The 21,966-nt window shown below is 48.1% G+C and overlaps 1 protein-coding gene across 2 annotated transcripts in view; it reads right to left on the bottom strand.

The window, feature by feature from the left end:
* Nucleotides 1-21,966, bottom strand: part of GTF2A2 (general transcription factor IIA subunit 2) — a 273,573-nt gene that overhangs the window by 221,481 nt on the left and 30,126 nt on the right. The window lies entirely within an intron of this gene.

Here is a 21,966-nt window from a genome sequence, read left to right as displayed (position 1 = left end):
TCAGGCATTTGACATCAAGCACTTGCACCTGCAACCAGTTAAATGGTCACAGAAGCATAAAAAAGGTGGGACCGCCACTGGAGGAGAAACCGGCCTGGAAGAGCAGTGAAGGTGGCCTGAGCAAGTAAGGAACCTGAACGGAGGACAGGATGCTGCAAAGGAGAGACTGATGCCGGGGCCCGAGCAGGCTGTGAGAGGGTCAAGACCACTACAGTCTCCTTCACTTTGTGCCCCCAGCTGGAGCTGTGAGGCGGGGAAAACGCCAAAGTATTGCAGGCCACTGGTAGCATCCGCGAGTGAAGAGTGGAGCTACCAGCAACATGCAACGAGGTTGGAAGAGGGCGAGCGCGGCTCGCCAGACTCACGAGCAGTGGAAGCAGAGCCAAATGACAACTGAAGAAAGAAGAGCGGACGCCAGGAGGAACGGCTGAGTACCAGTGATTAAAATAAAAGGGAAAACTCCTACCGGGGCGCTCCTGGGGCTACTGCAGGGCATATAGTAATGCTAAATGAACTGAAACTTGTGACAATTGATGGTGAACCTAAAGTGAGGGGTTTTGGATATCGAGCAACCTGAGGATAAGAAATACATTTAACTTGAATGTGAAGTATTATTGAATACCGAATTAAAGGAACGTTTTGATGAGCCTACGAATGAAGTGAAGCCAAGTGTGAAAAATAATTAACATTTACTAAGTAAACAGTTTTGAATCAAGTGAAAAAGCAAGCGATTAACATTTAAAAGGAAAATGATGAATCTTTATAAGTGAAAAACAAGTCATGAGCACTTATGAACACTGCGAAGGCACGGTGGTGGAAGAGAAGGAGCACCAGAGTGAGGATAGCGGACAAACACATTGAGGCAAAGCCAAGAGACTGCTAAGGAGAATCTAAAGTGAATGCAAACTATGAGACTTGAACTGATAGTAAGTTTACAAGCAGGAAGAGCCGACGTCTTGGGGAAGGGAACCCCAAGGCCTTTTTAGAACTGTTTTTGAACTTGGGGAAGGGGAGCTGGAAAGTAAGCCAAAAGCTGTAAGAAGCTTCAAATTTATTTGGAACACAATTGCTTTTGTTGTTGACATCCCTACACATTGTTTAGCTTTAGTTATGAGGGCAAGTACAGGTTTTGGACACAGACAGACCTTAAGTTGAACTTATTGACTTGGACTATCCTTAGTTTCTTTAGGTAGGGGAAATCCCACCTTAGCATACATAGGACAAGTTAGGCCTTACACCAGCATGACATTATTAAAAGTGTTTCATTTGAAAATTGAATCCGTTTGTGTCTTGCTTCATGAAGCCTTCACAGTACCCTCGTCCGTTTTGCCCAGCAAGTACACCAAAGGATCAGTAAGCAGAAGTCGCCCACTCATTTACAGGACAATTGAGCCCCAAAATGTTTACAACCTGGGGCATTGCCACCAAATGTGAAATAATGCTCTGCCACCCCCCCACAAACTTTCAGCAAAACCCAGATTCTCATCCCCATCATACTTTGTATTCCAATCCAGGACCAAATACCACCCAAGCATCATTATTACTGCCTGTTCAGTCTTTTGTACAGACTGGTGTGGGTGCTTCTAGAAACAATTCTCAAAGTTACACTATCATTTACTCCATATCTTTATGACGTGCTTAGATATATGTAAACTTGGGATTAAAAGACTGTGCAATGTAGTTAAACCTCTATTGTCAGGGACTGAAAGGATCAGTTTCTCAAAAATTGAGAGCCGTGGTGTGTGGGGGAAAATGAACAATTTCTCCACCCACTCTACTAAGTAAACAATGTCTAACTAGAAATAATGGTGCCTCTCCTCTCCCCTATACCAAACCTTTCCTTAAGCTACATGAAGGACTCGATGTTCCCCATGCACAAATAGATGTACATGAAATATGCAGCCTCCTTCTACAGTTCCTCAAAATCCATACTTTTCTAAGAGGGGGTAATATTGCCTTGTAAAGGGTTTAGCAGGAATGGGAAGGCAGTGAGCTTCCATCGGACATGTCTATTCCAGATACGAATTGTGGTCCTCCTAGCTAGAAGCCCATAAGCTGCCAAAACCCAATTTTCTGGGGTGGGGGGACGGGGGGGGGGGGGACAACCTTTTTTTAGACCCACAACCCGCCATTTTTTTAGGGCCTTTGAAAACGTAGAGGAGTGTAGAAGGAATCAAATCCCCAACTGGGCAAGTAGAACATTTTGGAAAGGCCAAGCCTCCAGACAGAGAAGAAATACAATCTATTTAGAGACCCTATGCCTAGAGTTCCCCCGGATGAACTTCAATGCATCCCTCTGGAGAGTTGCTTAGGCTTTTTCCAGCCAGAACCGTTAACAGCAGAGTTTTGAAAACAGAAATCCAAGTCTCCTCTAATCTTAGAAAATAGCATTGGGTAATTTGGTAAGAAGTATAAATCCAAAACCTTCCCAGTTTATTCCCAAATATTTTAGTAGCGTTGTCATCTTAAGGGGGGAACCATCCAACCACCTACAGCTCCCCTTCGGACAAGGCCAGTGAGACAAAATGGCCACTACGTGTTGGTGCAATCTGTTTTTTTTAATTTGCAAAACAATGGTGGTTCTGCTACAGAAAGTGAACTCTATTAAACATGCTCCATTTTCAAAAGCACCATGGTTAAAAAAAAAAAAAAACAGTGTAGACGTGTACTTTGCTGGGCCCAGTCTACTGATACACTACAAGCTGCAATGTAATCTGGAAATATGGCAGCTGCCGAGTACAATGGGCCTTCCTAAAACAGCCTTTTGGAACCAAATTAATTCCAACAGCCACAGGCTGCCTTTAAAAGTACTGGCACCCATGTTCAAAATACCTTAACTGAATAATCACTAGTCAGCGTTGGCTAAAGAAAAATAAAAAGCTATATCTAGGTTTCCTATAATGACAAACGAGGAAGCACAGTTAGAATTGCCAACACCAATCTGATGTAATTCATTATATGCAGTTGCAAGGCCATGTGTGACCTGTAGTCTCACCTACAACATACGACTGGGCCTTGCCAAGGATTGTCACGATGCCTACCCCCGGGCATCCGGATCGAGTCCATCAGCCCCGGGAGCAGGCATCCAGATACTTGTTAAAACCCCAGCAGCCCCGGCTGGGGGCTGTTTGGGTTCAGTCCTGGCGCCTTAGGCGCCAGGCTCATAGACATTACTTACCTCATGCCGACCATGATGCAAATTAATCCAAGCCAACTTGACGCCTGGATCGGACTATTTTATTACAGGGACTATTTTTTTACTCGGGTGTGGTTCTGGGGCACTTCTTACCTGGAACTACTTTGGAGGCTATTTAAACCACGCCCGAACAGCAGCACACGCTTTGCGTTATTCTGCAGCGTAACGCTCACCGTGCCTGCAAGTCAACATCCAGTCTTCTGCCATGCCCGCCTCGAATCCAGAGCTCCTAGAAAAAGGGGAAAGAAGGAGAAAAGGTTAGATCACATTTTAATTCCTTACCTGATTCCGGATCCAGCAAGTCTCCGAGCCTGGAAAGGACATTATTCCAGCACGCGTCGCATCGCCAGCAGCAGCACCGCATCATACTCACCAGTCCACAGCATCTTTCGACTCGGCGCTGCCTCCATCATTTTCTTCGTCGAACTCCAGCACCTGGGGGAAAACAAAAGAAATACGGTGAGCCAACAAATAGAATCTCTTTTTACCACCAAAGGCTTACCTGATTTACCACCAGAGGCATTACCCTTTAATACGCCACATCTTCCTATGCCGCACCTATAAAAGGGAGAGAAACCAACAAAACTCATGCAACTTTTACCGGACAGTGTTGGGCAATACAACACTAGAGTTCTTAGACAGGTCGTCAACGGATCCCTCTCGAGTGAACTCCCTTTAAAGGTAGGAGACACGGGTCATCGAGATTCCTCGAAGGAAAGGTGAACAATGTCGTTGAGATGGCAGCTTCGGCCTGTGCGGTGCTCGGCAACGATCGATCGTGGACATCCTGCGAAGGCGAGGTGTGCAGTGCACCTTGATGACCAGAGTTTGTTGCTACAAAGCAGAGTCAATGAAGAAGGAAAGCCCAGTAAGGGCGTTGGGTCGTCATCGGGACTCGACCATGGCTGGCTTTCGAATCTTCGTTGGCGGCGGGAAACCCACTGGTGGATGCTCCTCGGTTCGTTGACGACCCGGACTTTCTCTGACGGGACAAAAGCGGTCGACATTGTTGAGCAAGGGAGTCCTTGATCACAGTGTCTTAGGCAATGGAGCACTGCGGCTCTGGTCGACAAGATTACATCGGTCCTCTGAACCTCGGTTGACGGTGACGGTCGATGGCCTCGACATCCTGGCGCTCCACTTCAGATTCCTCGGCAGTCCCAGTCTGCCGCCTTTTGAGGACCGACTTCCAGGGAGCCTTGGTGAAGGTTAGCTGGTGCACAATGTTCCCTCGTACCTCGGAGGTCTCCTAGCCAGGTCCTCTTGGATCAGTTGTTGGACACCAAAGCTTTCGGATTGCATCAAAGGAAAGCAGCAGCAGAGCCTTTGTCTTCCAGCTGGGCTTCAAGGTTAAGCATCAAGTTTCGATGCCAGCTTTTGAACAATTCCAGTAAGTGAGAGGTTCCCAGATATACTGCTATGTCTCTCATTCACACTGCTGGGCCAAGCTCAGCAGCGAACCATCCAGCTAGGCATTCATGCCGGCAGGCAGCCAATCAGGTTCACAGTGCATTCAGGCCATTCTTCTCCATCCAGACACTCACACCAAGGGATGTGGATTGGGGCAAGCACCCAGCCTTTCAGCACACCACACTGCATGGATACCAGTTTCCAGCAGGTCCGTCTCATTCTTTGTGTCACTTACCAGAAACCAGACACCCATAACATGAAATGTATATTGGTCACACACTCTATTCACCCATGGCCCACCGCAAGGGTGTACCCACAACATACAGTCATTGGAAAGGCTCCAGCCAGTCTGGCCTGGACTTCCCCCACAATACCATATATGGAACTTCCACCCAACAGCCAGTCAGGGGGAAGGGACAGTCATGGCTTCCCAGGTTTTTGGGAAAACAAGGTAACATGCAATAGAAAGCAAGAGGCCACAGGGGCCATCTTTTTTCCTATCAGGAGTCAACTGATTACAATGGCAGGGCCTGGTTATCCCATAATTGAGGATACTCAGAGCACCTGTCAAATTCAGCATGGAGCTGCCACCAGCCCATACCCTGCTCTGTGGGCCACACACATGCCCAAAAACATAACTAGGAGTACAGGGTTATACCCCCACCCACGGGTGCCATAAGGGTATCCCAAAGGTCTGTTCACCACAACCAAAAGGAGGAAGAGCTGCACTGCCAGGAGTCCCTGTGCAGAAAACAGAACACACATGAAAAAGGGGTACATGACAAGGACAGGGAGGCCCTATCCCTCCAATGCATTTCCAGCATCACAGTGGGCAAGTTTGTATTGGAGACTTAAAAAGGCTCCGAAATGTTCTCCTTATAAACAGCCTTAGAGGATATGCAGTGAGGCTGAATGGGGTTTCTGGGACATTTCGAAGACATGTACAGATTGGGTGTTGTGGAGCTGTGCAAGATGGCAGCTTTTTCTCCTGCAGCTCTGTGTCCCAGTGGCGACTGTCTCCTTTGGAAGCGCTCTCTGCCCGCACCAACTGTGTTTCATTAGAAACAGCAGTCTACCATGACGTCATGGAGAAGGGGGGGGGGCAGGGGAGAAGTGGGCACTCTCCGGCTCAACTGGTTGTGGCGCCCTCGGTTGACGCTCCAACAGGGGGCACAGGCCAGGGCTGCCAAAGTTGCTGCAGACCTTGTAGTGGTGCAGATGAGGGAAGGAGCAGCATGCAAGGTGAGTGGTCTGAGCAACTAGCAGCATGGCAGTCTGTGGTGGGGCGCTGCCCCGGTGGCACAGTGGTATTCCAGCTGGCCTCTGTGGGAGGAGCGACTGTCCCAGTGGCTGCCCGGTGAGGCAAGGGTCATGAGGCGCTGATGAGTCGGCACTGCTGCATTGGACAGAGCAGAGGTGGTGGTGGTAGTTTGCCCTCCTGCACAGGATTCTTCATAAGGAAGACTATGGTCTCCATTGCTGCCCATTGACCCCTGGTGCAGGGTGCTGGCAGTATGGTGGCTTGTGGGCCCGGTGGTCCAGGCACGGCCTGAATACCTGCTGGGTGACATAGCAACTGGTGGGAGTTCTCATTGCCATTCTTTTGCTCCCTTCTGCACGGAGGCACACACTTTTCAGGAACTGGTGGGCCATTGGGCATAGGAGCAGGCCACAGGGGACCCTTGCATCCGTGCAGAGCCTGCTAACCAGGTTCGAATCCCGGCAGGGCCAAACTCAGCCTTTCATCCTTCCGAGGTTGCTAAATGAGCACCACACACCGTGGGTAATAAGCAGCGCTCAGATACTTGAGGGTTTGTAGCGCTATATAAATGCCAAATTATTATCATGAAAGGCTCAGGGAAGCATAATGATAGCATGGATAAGGTCACACATGCAGTGACCCGACCAAGCGATGTGTTGCAGAAGGATCCTGAAGAACCTGGAGGTGGGTCCGATACACAGTTGGTGGGCCTGGTAGCTATACAGCAACTTCTCACCTGCATGTAGAAGGGCTTTGACTCAGTCAATGGTAAACTCAATTACATCATAGCATCTCAGCTTGAGAGGGAGTCCCAGCGAATTAATACTGCCGAAGATAGGATCAGTACAGCAGAGGACACCATAAAGGAAATTCAGGGTACCATTAGCTCGCTCACCAAAGATATGCAATGATCTTGAAGCACGGTTGTGCAGAAATATATGCATCATTAGGGTACTAGAGGAAGCATTGCGTGGAAATATGGAGAGCACAGTGGAAGAGCTTCTCGTGAATCATCTGTTGTCGGCAAACTTTGCCGTTGAAAATGACCCAAGCCCAAATATACTTGAATACTGAATTTCAGGGATTGAGATCTACTCAGAATTTCACACAAAATGAAGGAACTTCTATGTGAATCCAGCATGATGCAGATCTACCTGTACTAGTCGGTCGCTGTACACCAATGAAAAAAGATCATTCCTAGTTGTCAAGAAACTCCAGCAAAAGGAACATCCAATATGCAATGTTCCATGCAAAGCTCAGATTTCAGTTTGAGACTGCCTGAAGCAGCATTAATTGAAGCTCAAATGCCTAAGCCTGCAGCCTCGCAATCGGTTGTCTCCTGAGGGCGCAGAATATGAGGGCTGGGTAATACCTGAATGAAAGTCATGGTTGTGGTGTTGAAGTGGAGCGCCTTCTGATAGTATTGGTTCATTACTCTGCTCTCAGAAGGTCACCACTGGGAAGCAACACAGTTAGCCCAGATGCACTGGCTGTCTAGTCGGTGTGGGGGATTTGCTACACTGCTACAGTTTGGGTGGTGGCAAGGTGGATTGTTGTGGAATTGGAGGAAATATGAAAAACGGCACTTGGTGTGCAAACTATAAGAGAGCAAAGCATCAGGTATACCTCTGGTAACTAAGCGAACAATGGCACCGTTCGCTTGAATGACTACATCGGTTAGAGGTATGGAAGTGATCGCACTCATCAGCTAGAATATGCGTGTCTAAGTAATCCAGTTAATGCCCAGAAGATACTGTTGTATGCTCCGAGGCATGGCGCTCACATTTTTGCAAGACATGAGACTGCGACTCAGGCCTTATCCTTTGATAAGCATTGGGTGCAGATTTTATACTTTGCACTCAACACATGCTATGGGAGCAATTACAGTGCACAAATCCCTACGATTCTAGGTATTGGGCACCAAGACAGATACACCGGGGAGGTAGGTTATATTGTCAAACGGGAAATTATATCGTGATAGATAATATATACCAAGCTGCTTATAAGCCACTCGCGAGGAAATCCGCGTTACAAAGTCTTGACCTTAGATCAGTGTAAGACGCCATTTTAGATTCAGCCGCCATTTTAGATTCTCCCTCTATAGTCACTCTGTGTTTTAAGATGGACAAGGTCATTCTGAAAGCAACATATGCGTCTTGACCTCTGTGTATAAACTAACGTATAACTTGCCTACAGGCTATATTTTGGGGTCATGAACTGAGACCTTGCCCTTCGCTGACCTGTGTGTAGAGGATTGCTTGAACCAATGAAGCTAATCCATGAGCATATGTAAAACACAATGTATTCAAATACTGAAATGTGAACACTTGCTTGACTACATTGTATAAAACTGTTTTATAAAACTTATACTGTTGCCAGTAAGGCTTGTAAGTGAATACATTAAAGGTAAACCCTAAGTGCACAGATGTACGAACTCGGCACAAACCCTAGATCCGTAATGTATTAACCAATATTAACCGGGAAATGGGTTGAACATCATGTTTTCGAAGGTATATAAAGTGCGACTAATGTACAGTCGCACTCACTGAGCACACCGAACCACGTTGGAGTTCGTTGTGTTGCACTGGGGGCCAATAGCTATCTGTTGCTTTGTCCATTTGAAACTGTTCAGTATAAAATAAAGATCTTTGTATGTTCCTTTGTAACCCGTGTTCGGTGCATTTCCTTTTGGGGTACTCAGTCTCGATATCTTTTTGTTTTCACAATATTGCAAGGAAAATCTAATCCATTTTAAGTGCTACCAGTTAATGTTTACAGCCCCAACATGGAAGATGCAGACTTCTATAGGGAGCTTTTCGGATTATGTGGCAACTACCCTTTGGCAATGGTAATCTGGGGAGGAGACCTCTAATAAAATATTAGATGCAACGTTGGACCGTACTGAGATTTCACCTAGATCGCTGACGAATGCTACTCGCACAATTAAAAAAGGCATGGTGGAATGTGAATATATGGTTGTGCGGAGCACACTACACAAAAGTGACAGAATACTCCCAGGTGCACGATATGCTCTCTAGGATTGACAATTGGTTAGAATGGTCACAATTGTTTAGCAGGGTTGCTGCATGAAGTTTACTCCAGAGAACACTTTTGGATTGGTCCCCTATTAGGTTGGTCTTGAATGTTGCACCTGGGGCGAAAGAGTGCTGTGTAGGTTCAAACCACCGGCCTTTGAGTCAGTGTTCACTACGAATATGCATGATCAAATCACAATGCTTTTTACCACAACAATGTGGGTAGCTACTCGAGACCCAATATGCCAGAGTCCCCAGACGATATTAGAAATGAAAACTGCACTAGATAATGTCCGAGAAGCAGCACAGCAGGAATTAGAATATCTCGACTAATCACAAATGGCACAACGATCTGGGGAAGGCCTGGGAGGTTGCAGGCTCAGCTTGCCAGAGACGAAACAGGGAACAACCACATCCTGCATATTCTATCAGGAGGGGAAGGGGTAGTAGCACTGCATGCCAACTCAGACATTTATCAATATTACTCTGAACTTTAAGGCGCACAGTGTTTTAACTGATGATGAGCTTATGGAATGTGCCTCATAAGTTTTGCAGTGCTTGAAAAGTGCCAGTAATTCCAAGACCAGACCTTTTCCAGCCCCACATAACTACAAGTTTGCCAGTGGGGGGGTCACTGAATTACCTTCAGCCCTGGGCTGGAGGTAAATCAGACATTCACCGGCCCCAGTATTACCGGTGCCGGAAATCTGCAATCGCCACCATGGTATCCTAAGGTACTCCATGGAATGGGGATTAACGTCCTCACCGGCACCTGTAATATCCCAGAATTTCTGGGATATCAGGTGCCTGTAGGTTAGTTTGACGGTTTTAGAAGAAATCCACACAGCTAACAGACGAATTGTAAAGCACTCTGTAGGAGTTCAGAGACTTGCGAGCCCCGTACTTGTTACAACTCTGGGGGGAATCACTTCGAAGCAGATATTAACAGAAACACTGAGGCAAGCCATAATATTGCTGCTGAAGCCAGATAAACCAGCTGTGGCTCATATCGCCTGCTGGCCCTTATTAATGTGGATACCAAAATTGTTGCTATGGTTATAGCGACTAGGCTCCCACCCTTATGCCACACTTGATCCATCCGGGTTCATCCCAGGTCGCTCCACCACCCTGAATTTTCACAGATTGTTTTTCGTGAAATCACTTTTGAACCCAACTACAGAGGTGGTGGCTTTATCTTTGGATATGCACATGGTCTTGGACTCGGTATCCTAGCCGTTTATGTTTAAGGTCCTGGGGAAGTGTGGGTTTGGCCATGGTCTTGTAACCTGGATGAGGCTGCTGTACACAACTATACACAAGTGTGCGAACAAATGACACGCTGTCTCCAATATTCCAACTGACCAGGGGCACAAGACAGGGCTGTCCACTTCGCCACTGCTTTCTGCGTTTGGTGGTGGAGCCGCTGGCAGATATTATCAGAAGGAAGTTTAGGAATATGGGCATCAGGCTGGGAGGCACACCCGAAACAATATCTTTATATGCAGACAACATTCTGCTATACTTGAGGAATCAGCCCATTCTTCAGGTGGTGACCAATTTAGTAAATACAAAGCATAAAATAAGCAGTGTCACATAGCAATTTGATATGCAATTTTGTAGGTTTGCTAACTAAATTGACACCTGTGTAGCAAAGCTAGCCATTTACCCTGTTCAATGAAGGCACAGCTCACCCTTGCCCATCTTGCCCTTGGGGATCTCGCCAACCTCTTTCCTATGTTCACTGCAAGTTCAAAGTAGCTAATGGGGAGGGGAAAGGGGAGTAAGAATGCAGCAGTAATCTTTTCCTCCACTCGTGTCCAGGGCCTGTGTGGGAGTGCTAGGCAAGATTATTTTTTAAATAATTGAAAACCAGAAGTAATCGGGATGATACTTTTATTAAGCTAACTATATCATGTCTGACAAAGAGCAGTATGTGTTAACTTTATTTTTTTAAAGACAGTCATGCAATTCCATTCCCAACTGGTTACATAACGCATAATTACAGTATTGCTCCTGTAAACACACTGTATTGCCTCCATGCTTAACATAAAAATTAAGGTTAATGTATCTAAATCTCAGTGTCAGCTATATTTCATTTTGTTGGGGGCAGGATGCATCCCATTAACGAGTGAACACTTTTGAAAATGTACATGATCACACGGCCAAATGCTTTCATGGCAAACCTAGTTCTGGGACCTTCTAGTTGCATGCATCTGTGCAACTACTGCCCAACCCATGAGCTGATCCCTACTTCACCCTGTTGCTTCATACCAGATGAACTAAAACTCCCACTGACCTCAAGGCTAAGATATCTGGGGGTAATGGTTATGTTCAGGTGCAATTATGCGTCATATATCGATAGGCTGTTTTTAAAGTCGAAGTGGAGCAAGCTACCAATCTCAATACTAGGTAGAATTTCATTACTGAAGGACTAAAATCCCCAAGTTACTATATTTATTCCAGAGCATACACCCTGTGGCCAGGGAGGGCCTTTTTCACAGAACTGTGCTCAGATTTTGTTGGGCTCTGGGTCCCCTCAGGATGATGGCTAGAATACATCCAATTTTGAGCTTTATTTTCTGGTGATGCAGGCACATTCGTGAGGCACTGGGGAGGGGGTAGGCAGGCCTCCCATCCCACATGTTCGGCAGGAGGCAGACAGTGGGAGCAGCCAACGTACAAACTTCACTACCGAGTAATCATTAACAGGATCAGCGGCTGACTCTGGTTATTACGCTATTGGAGGAACATACTAGGTCGCCTGGGAGTAACTTCACCCTCTGGCATAACCCCACTGTGGGCCACACTATCGACGATGCCATTCATAAATCATGGCAGACTGCGAGTTTCCATAAATTGAGTGACATCTTTATTGACGGGAAACTTTATAAGCTGGGAAGATTCTAACGCGCGGGAGGGAGAAGAGCCGCTTCACTATTAAAGATTACGGGCAGCATTTAGAGCACACTGGATCACATTTCCTCATGAGCCACCCCCGCATGAGTGTCCAACGTTCATACTGGAGCGGCTGATGCCAGCAGGGCAGTGTCTGGTCTGCTGGAATAAAGTGTGCCTCTCGCATTGACCAGCGCTAGGCTTTAGTGGGGTCGGGATCTAAAACTCGAATTTTAAGATGAGCAATGGCCACAACTAAATTGAAAAGGAAATATTCTTCAACTCGAAATTTAGACTCCTCTTTCAAAATTCTTAACAGGCTGCATCACGCCTCAGCTATAACTCAGCTTTTTGATTCAGAACGCAAGGGCAAATGCCCCAGATGTCTTGATTTGAGTGCCAGCTTATTACACATGCATGTATTGGGCCTTTCTGGGACAGAGGGGGTTACTTGTCTGGAATATGTAAAGTATTGTCTGACATTACAGAAGTCCAGGTGGGAGATAATCCCTACACTTGTATACTTGGGGTGGAGGGTAAAAGGTCTATTGTGACATGTAGCTTCCTGAATCTGGGCCTACTACTAGCCAAGCAATGTTTGTTAATGAAATGGAAAGGTGCTGAGCCACCTTCTGTTGACATGTGGGTGTCTAGTTTTATTTGGGCCAATGACATGGAGGAACTGTATGCCACGCTACTTTCAGCTGGCTGCCGACCGAAAGACATCTGTGTTGCCTTTCGCACATTCCTGAGAAGTCAAGCAAGAGAGGACCAGAACCCAAACAAACATCAGCAGGGTGAGGTATAAAATAATGTAATATGGGGGTGCCCTACACAGTCATGGTATACTTCCTGTCACACCATCTGAAATGTATATTGATTGTGTATATTGTACCACCAAGTGCTAATACATTTTTTTTTTTTAAAAGACGTACCAGTAGAGGTCATTTAAAGAAGCTCCCGGGAAGGGGGAGGAGGGGTTACACTTTCTTAATTTTGTCCAGCTGTCGTTGGCATGTCTCATCCTTTTTGGCAAGATCAACAGAACCAACCACTATCTGGTATTACTCTTTGTAATTTCCTAAAGAATGAAGCAAAGCTGTGTGATCACAGGAGCATGTAAAAGGTTGACCCCTAGTTGAGGAAACATTGAGGCAAGGAGTGGGAGGGCCCCCCCCCCCCCCAACCCCCTGTGTGGCAATTACTGTAATGTCTGCCAGGTGGCGTGTGTAACACCCATTGAAGTTTATTAAAACTCAGACATTGCCTCTTCACATTGGTAGTCCAGAGAAATGGGGCAATATGGACGTGGAATGCAGTTAAACAGCTGCTGATTCCATGTTAGAGAAATTACACAATATGCTGTGCAGCCCAGACACAAGGAGCCTTTGTGATGGTGGTTCCGATTTAGAGGTGAATAGGATACGGTTAGGAGTTAAGCACAGTTTCAAAAATTTAAAGGAGACTCCCAAAAATGGTACAGCATAGGCGCCATTTAAGTGCCAGAGCTGGTTAATGATAGATTGATGTCTATCCATTTCCATGTTATGTAATGAGCTAGTCCAGTTTGTCTTGTGAAATGGAAATCATTATTATACTGTGAAGTATGTTGTGGGCCGTTGTCCTGTCATGTAAGGTTACGTGTTGTGGCCTATTAGTGGTTTATATAGTGAGTGTGTTTTATCTTTTGAATTCCAAATGTTTAAGATGGCATCATGCTATTCAATTTTTCTTCTTTTTTTTGTTGCGTTCGGGAGGTAAAACTTTTTTTAAAAAAATGTGGGAATTTGACCAATAACGGAGATGTGGTTTGGTGGAATTTTTTATAGCACTCATCATGAGGTGCCACTAGGGAGCAACAAATTGCACCTAGTTTAAGTATAATGGGTATAGTGGTCACAAATGTTTGTGGTTTGGGCCAACTTACCTGGTGTACTCTAATTTAGAGTTATGTGATAAAGAGGAATACATTACATTAGGGAACATTCAAGCTATAAATGTTTGAGGATATGTGCCACAGAGGTTAATGTTTTAGAAAATATATATTGTGAGAGTAATGTTCTGCGCAATAGGATTATGATCTTTAGAGATCAACTGAAATATCCTCGTTATAGCTCTACTAGTGTATAGTATGGCAAAATGTGTTCTTCAGAAAAAACAGAATGCTTTGCATGTTATAATATATAGTTATTTAGTGTGCTATACCTTTTATTTTCTAAATGTTTCATGTGGGTGAGTGTTGTGGAGGAACTGATGTGCCTGGTGTGGGTGAAACTGCTAGTGAAACTGTGGCAATAGTTGTATGGTATGTGTTCTTGCCATTTTTGATAATGTATGTAGGTGTGTTTCTTATGGTATCATTCTTGTGGGACTGATTGGTGGACTGGGTTTGGAAGCTTTCACGTGTGAGGGTGTAGTCATGTACCCCTTCTGTGCCTGCCGTTCTCGGTATGGGCAGCGCCACTCTTTGTGAATGGACGTGGGTTTGGACAAGTCTCGCGCAGGAGTTTGCTTCCTTGAGGCTGGTTGCATGCCTGTTCCAGTGTTGGGTGATTGGTGGGAAAAGGAAAAATAACAATGTCCCGGTTTTTGGTAAAAGTGTTGTGTGGTTGGTTCCCGCTGTGGGAGTTTTGGGCCAGGGTGTGGCTGCTCTGGATGGGAGGTTAGGGGTTGCAGTAGGTGTATGACTGGTTGCATCTGTTGTGTGCGTTTTCCAGGCGAGTGTTCCTCGTATGAAAAGGAGATGTTGTGGGTTATGATTGTTTATATGAAAGGGAGATGTTATGTAGCGAGCTAGTCCCGTTTGTCTCACTGGCCATGAATGTATGCTTACAGAATGTTAATTTATGGATGTCAGCTCAGGGGAATGTTGAGTGAGTGTGATGCATGAGTGTTCCATATTTGTCATTTGGGTACCTGAGCTTGATGTATGAGGATGGCTGGTGGGTGTCTCTTCCCTGTAACTGGATGTTACTTATTTCGCCATTAAACATGTAAATACCTCAAGAGAAACTGGAATTCTGTATAAATAATAGTCACCTGGAAGCAATCATGGCTCTGCAGCTGGTCTGAGAGTGGACTGACTTATCTAAAGGAGGGTATTTACAACACATACATTCTCCAGATTATAAAATCTGAGGCAAGGAAATGTTTTCAAATGTGCATACTCCTACGTCCCATCCCCTTTCCTCCATACTTATGGGGCATTCCTCCATCCTGTGGGACGGGACCGGAGCACTTTGAAAAAGCATAAAAATGTTGCAAAAATGTTAGTCCTTCCTCTCTTTTGGTGCGGGGCACAGCATGCAGCCATAACCCCACCCATCTCGACTCTGCATAGCCCATCAGTCCTTTTCTCCGCTCGTTCGGGACTGGACGCACATCTGTGGAAGATTTTCTTCCTCTCTGGCTCTCGCTAGCGATCGCGTAATAGTCTGTCGTTTAAACTAGACTTTCAAGATTGTTCCTCGTGTCAGAGACGCTTTGCGAGGGCGGATCCCATCCTCTGTTTAGAGTGTTTTGATCCGGATCACCTTTGGGACTCCGGTTTTTACTGTGATTCCCTTTCAGTCCGGGCACTTCAACGTCGGTTAGAGCAGTGGGAGGAGGCGTTTTGACGTACTCCTTCGCATTTTCAATCTTTCATTGACGAAAAGAAGAAATGCCGCTAAGTTTACTTTTCAGAGCACCCTGGCCGGGAGACACTTTCCCAGGTTCTTCCCAGGCAGGAGCGGCGTTGACCGCTCTATCACTGTAACGCTCACCCGGTATCCACGGGGACGTCACTGAGCCTGTTCTGATCTCATACGACCTCAAACCCTTCCCTGGAGTCTACTCGACTGGCGACTGGGCCTTGTTTTCTTGGAAAGTGTGCTCTCTGTCCTGCTTTCAGCGCAGGGGCGCGTTGATTGATACGGGCCTAGTTACTTCACTGGCAAGAGTCTGACAGTTAAGTAGGAGTCTTTTGAACAGTTAACTAACTTTGTTCCTTTCCTTCCTTAGATGATGGCCGGCGTCCGGTAATGGCAACGTGCTGCTGAGATGAGTAGCGCTGAAGGCGAGTGAGAGCGATGCGTGATGCGACCCTTTCGTATTGAACTGAGTTCTTTTTCTGTGTCTTTTAGGTGCCGCAATGTTTCAGCATGGATGCCGGTTATGAAGAAATGCGTCGAGTACGTGCAGTATGCGGCGCCTCTAGATGTTTCCACGCTAACCTGCAGTGTCTTTTCCCTCTTGCAGATGGATGAGAAGTTCCGGAGACAGAGTTCCCCAGAGCGGCTGGGATTCAGGTAAGCGTTTGAAGCTCGTACAGTCTTTAAAAATAAGCAAAGATTTGCTGAATGCTTACTAATGCCTTTTTTCTGTTCTTTTCCCTTAGGAAGCAGCGTGCCGGGATGGGAATGACACCGCCGAAGATGCTCGCAGAACAGCGGGAGCGATGAATGATGGGCAGAAGCGCCGCAAGGTAAGGCTGTTCCTAACGGTGTTCTTGAAGGACTGAGCGCAGAAGAAGGAGGCAGGCCTACTGGAGACCAATCCGAACACGGTATCACGCTGCAAGTGCAGAAAACACAAAGCGCGTTTCTCAGCATGGGCGTGGCTTAAATAGTCTCGGGGTATCCCAGGTGTGTCTGGGCTGAACCACACCCAAAAGACTAGACTGCACATGCAGTTCAGGGAACCAAAATGTGGGGGCATCCATCTCGTCCCCATCAATGCACTACAAGTCCAATCCCCAATGTTATCCTATGGGAGTGAGCGAGTCTGGTGCCACAAGCGCCAAGTCTGACTCCAAGTGGGTCTTTGGAGGGATGGACAGGCCCTTGAGGGCCATGTAGGTGATCGTGGCCTGGCTCCAGCCTGACATCTTGGAGGGCTGGGGACATGAGGGGCACGAATCATGACAATCACCGGGGCTTGCCCCGAGGTGCCTTTGGGCCCAATAATAGTAGAGTTTTCTGAGGGTCGTAAGGGGCCTGGTGACAACGGATCACAGAGGCCCCTCCTGTGGGGGCTGCTTGTAGACCTAGTACTGAGTCATGTGGTACCAGAGCGCGCTCTGAGGTCTGTCGGCTTCCCTCAAAAGTACCAGGGTGTGCCCCGAGGCCTTGGGGTTACCAAACGCATGTTTGAGGCCCGCGCTGGAAAGGCTGCGCCCGGGCTTGGGTCTGCGGTCCCTCGTACAGAGGCTAAGGAAACCAACATTTCTGAGAGGCCTGACAAGGCCTCATCGGTGAAAGCAGTTTCTCACCATTCCCGCTCTTGTGGCGATGCCAGAACTGTTGAGGGGGCAAGGAGTGGAAGTCCCACCTTCACCGGCAGTGCCAAGGTCCTTCCTGTGAAGGCTAGTTTGGCTATTGGTATGTCGCAGAAACATTCCAGGCCACATAGTACCGGCTCAGCCGAGGTTCCTCACGTAAAGGCTAAAATGAAGACCGCTAATCCACCGACGGGGACCCCTGCCTCACTTCCTCATGTGCCACAGTTCCTCTCAGGTGACGGCAAAATGGCGACCGTTCCCAACACGACCACCGTGGCCATTTTGGGTGCTTCTCCCACAACTACGCCATCAGTGGGGAGCGGTTCTGTAGGTGAACAGAAGGTTCTTTTGCGCACCCGTTCCGTCCAGTTTACAACTAGAACGCTCGGGTGCCCCTTCCGCATAACATCTCGCTGCCTGTGGGGCGGCACCCTTGATCTATATGGACACTTCAGGGGATAGGCCGGCTTGAGAACCCTCCCCTCTGCGTCTGGAATTATACCCCTCATGAGAGGCCTTCTCCGGAGGACGCTTTTCAGCAAATTTCAGGTACTCCTGCGTACTGACCCCATGAGGGAGTATTTCAAGGGTCTTTAGGGAGCTATGCCCGCCTGCCCCTCCGGCTCCACCTGCCCATCTGGTGGTTCTGCCGGCACTGCCCTTGCCTGCGGTGCCTCCCCTGACCCTCCCGCCCTTGCCTCCGTTGTCTCCCGTGGACAAGGCGGTGCCTGACACGGTTCAGCAGGACCCTGACCTGTCAGATGATGCGCAGGGCGATCAGGACAGTGAAGACCAGCCCCGCTCTATTCGAGCTTTCCACGATCGGGTGCTGGAGATGTGTCTATTGGATGTTCCAGTGCCCGAGGTACCAGCTCCACAGGAGGGTGTGCTTTTGAGGGGCGTTCACCTCATCTCCTTCGGAGCATACCGGTCTATTCTTGCAGAAGGACGTTTTACCGAGGTCCGTATGGACTTTGTCAATAAGAAAATTGATGCGCGCTACAGGCTGCATTCTTCGGAAGAGGTGGCCTTAGCATCTTGTCCGCCCCCCTCCTCCACGGTGGTGGCTGCAGCCATATAGTCCAGGCCTACAGCACCCTCTTCTACGACGGCTACTCAGGTCCTGGGAAGGAGTACAAGCTCCTCGACTCCCTTGGGAGGAAGATTTTTGCTAACTCGGCCCTGCAGCTCCAGCAGGCCAATGCGGAACTAGTAGTTAGTGGGGCGAATATGAAAATGTGGAAAGGTCTGTCGGAGTTCGCGGAATTCATTCCGGTCGAGAAGCTAGGAGGACTTTAAGGCGGGATTGTCCGATGCCAGGGTCTTGGCCCAGGATCTGCTGGAGGCCGCGGCTCATCACATCAACACTTCGGCTCGGGGCCTTATGCTGGGAGTTGATATCTCGACAGGCTTGGTTGCTCACCACCAAGTTCTCAAAGGAGGTGCAGGACAAGGTGTTGGACCTGCCGTTTGGCGGTAAGGAGCTTTTCCATTCCTCAACGGATGTGGAGCTGACCAAAAACGAAGGACAGCACCCAGACAGCCAAGTCCTTGTCCTCCTGGTTAAAACTCCTTTTAGAACCCAGAGACCGTTGTTGCAAAGCCGGCCCTCCTCTGGTTTCAGAGGGATTCTAGATCGGAAATCCCGCAGAATGGATACCCCTTCGGGTAATTCCCACCGGAGGCAGCAACGGACTTGGTTTTTCTCCTGCTCCTCAGCCCCCCTCCTCAGGTTCAGGTGGTAACACCACCGAAAAACCTGCTAAATGAGGGTTCTCTGTGCTCGCACGAGACCCCGGTGGGAGGGCGCACTGAGTCTCATTGGGAGGCGTGGCAGACCATCACCAAGGACAGGTGGGTCTTGTCAGTTGCTCAGGCGGGCTTCCATTTACCCTTACCCCCTACCCCACCCTTCATCACTCCTTTCCAACAGTCAGGATCGTCCTCCCTAAAAGCAGAGGTTCAGAAACTGCTGGACCTCAGAGCTGTGGAATGCGTTCCCCTTGGGGAGCGAGGGGAGGGCTTCTACTCCCGGCTGTTTATGGTGCCCAAACCAAACCAGGCTGGCCTGCGCACCATCCAAGACCTTTCTCAGTTCAATCTTTTCCTACCCCAAGAGAAATTCAAGATTATGACCCCCGGCCAGATATGGTCCTCCTTGCAGATGGTCAACCTTCAGGATGCGTACATGCATATTCCGATCTGGAATCCACACAGGAGATGATCTCCGTTTCTCTGTGGGAGAGGAGCACTTCCAGTTTCAAGTGCTTCCTTTTGGCCTCAGCTCGGCGCCACGGGTCTTCAAAGATGTTGGTGATTGCAGCCTAGAACCCCTGGACAGAGTTGCCGCAGCAACTCAGGTTGCACTCTAACCTGATAGGCTGGAGGGTCTACCACCAAGGAGACCACTCCAATGTGTGAGCGACAGCTAGGCTGTAGGAATGGGTCTCTTTCTTCATAAAAGCAGGGTCCTGAGGACTGGAAGAGCAAGATGTCGCCACTGGAACTACGGAACTGAAGGGGAGAGAAGCCAGACATCTTCGGCATCTACACCACTGGTAAAGCCCTGCTGGATCGTCTCACCACTTTTCTTCCACACAACGAGAGGCGATCTTCATCGAAAGAGCCTTCTTCCCCTGAGCTGGTGGGAGCAACCAGTTCACCCATCGCTCCCCTGCACCTACCTTGGTCAAATCAACAGTGCTCAGCACTTGGAGACCGGATAGCCAGGCAGCCATCGACCCAGATTGCGATTAAAAGGAGCGTACCTTTTAAACTTCATTTGGCAGTACCGCGGCTTGTTTCATTCCTGGGTAGTGCAGTGACTCGAACCTTCCTCATGACGAGAGCCTCTCTTCCTCTGCTGGACCCCTTGAACTGCAGGAACTACCAGGAACAACCACCACCGTGGTAGCCCTAAAGGGGTTTTAAATCCTTTATCTACTTGTTGGGTTGGCCGCCTTCTCTTAACATGGTCTTTCGCCTCGCATCTACCTTTTTAATATTAGTTTACCAAAGATTTGACTGCAGCTACAAGAACATTTTTGCTCCTAAGCTCTTGGTCCTGTACCACTGACTCTGCCTCAGGCCGATTGACTCTGGCCGATTTGTTGTTAGGTCTGCTCTCACTAGATTGATTTTCAATAAGAAATGTGTTGATGCACCTGAATCTTCTAAACCCCTCTTCCTTCCTGCTCTTAACTTGTGGAGTGCCATTTTGCTCAGTTTTCATTCACTTATCATTCTGCTAAAATGTCACTGTGCATTACTTGTTTGGGAAGTGTTGCTGGGGATTGTCTGAAGATATTTCGGTTTATCTTGTGCTTTCCCTCCCTTTCGTTAAATTGATAAGAGTGCCATTTGTAGTTGGTTTTCAGTGTGCCGGTTTTCAGTGTGCCGTTTTGCTCAGTTTTCACTCTACCGCAAACTTGTCTACAATTGACTAGGGAGTTGTATATACTTTTCCTTGACTAAACTTAAATCATCAACTGTGATCTATGTGTTGAACTAGATGTTTATAGAATAAATATTCTTTTTAATAGAAAGCTTTGGTCAGTGTTTCCTTGTTCCATATTACTGTTATACCTATTGTATAGTATAAACCCTGAATACTGCTCATCTCCCTCTTGAGATAAGTCTGACTGCTCAGCCACAGCTACCAACTAAATCTTTGTGGTACAGACTAATACCAAAGGAGATTTATTGCCCTCATCTGTAGTCCTAATCTGGTGTAGTGCTCCCTAAGGGAACTGCACTGGATTCTGCCCAACAGGGACAGAAGGGCGGCTCTGTTGGCCTGGTGTCAGATGTTTGCGCAGTCGGAGAGCAGTCGGCCTGGTGGTTCCAGAGGCTTCTGGGCCTCATGCGTATTGGCTCTTCCTCTTGCCCGTCTCAAGAGGAGGCGGACTCAGATGGCTCTTCGGAGTTCTTGGCGTCAGGCTGTGGATCCGGACTCCCAAGTTGATAATGATTCCGGCTTCCATGAGAGCGGACCTGGAGTGGTCGTCGCTCAGCAACCTGTCGGTGGGGGTGGGTTTTCAGGACCCGCCCCTATGTTAATGGTCACAACGGACTCCTCCCGTCTAGGGTGGAGTGCAAGGTTGGATCTTCTTCAGGTCTCGGATCTTTGGTCGCCTCAGGACAAGCTCCTCCACACAAATCATGTGGGGCTTCTGGCGATCTTCCTAGCGCTCAAGGCGTTCAGACCCATCATTGTCAACAAAGTGTACCGTATCCGCACAGACAAGGTGGTGTCAATGTATTGCATCAACAAGCAGGGGGGGGGGGGGTGAGGGACACCAAGTCTCCCCCTCTCGTGGACCTGTCCATCCAGATTTGGAAGTGGGCAGTTTGTCATGGTGTCTGGCTAGTTGCAGTACACATTCCGGGCCAGCTGAATGTCACAGCAGATGCACTCAGTCAACGGACGATGGTCAGCTTCGAGTGGGAATTGAAGGCAGAGATCCTCATGGATTTTCCTGCGTTTGGGGCACTCCGGAAGTGGACCTCTTTGCAACAGCGGCAAACAGGAAGCTTCCTCTGTATGGCTCCAGAAACGGGCTGGGCGCCTCCTCTCTGGGGGATGCTCTCGAAATTCCATGGCACAACATGAGGGCTTATGCTTTCCCACCTCTGCTTCATGGGACGATTTTTAAGCAGAACACAGTGAACTGTTCTCTTCTTCTCATAGCCCCGTGGTGGTCGGCCAGGTTTTGGTTCTCAGAAGGTCAACACCTGTCGGTGTATCCGCCGATCAGGTTACTGGTGAGTCCCGATCTTCACGGGTGGGGAGGGGGGGGGGGGAGGAGGAACAGCCGTGGCACCCTTCCCCGCAATCGTTCAGCTTGGCGGCATGGTCCCCGAGTTCAGGTCTTTAGAGCATCTCAACCTGTCTGCGGATAACATGTGC

This window comes from Ambystoma mexicanum, chromosome 11, assembly GCF_040938575.1.
Source record: "Ambystoma mexicanum isolate Mex_15411 chromosome 11, UKY_AmexF1_1, whole genome shotgun sequence".
Lineage (NCBI taxonomy): Eukaryota > Metazoa > Chordata > Amphibia > Caudata > Ambystomatidae > Ambystoma > Ambystoma mexicanum.
Note: the sequence above shows the minus strand (reverse complement) of the source record. Positions and strands in the feature narration are given on the sequence as shown.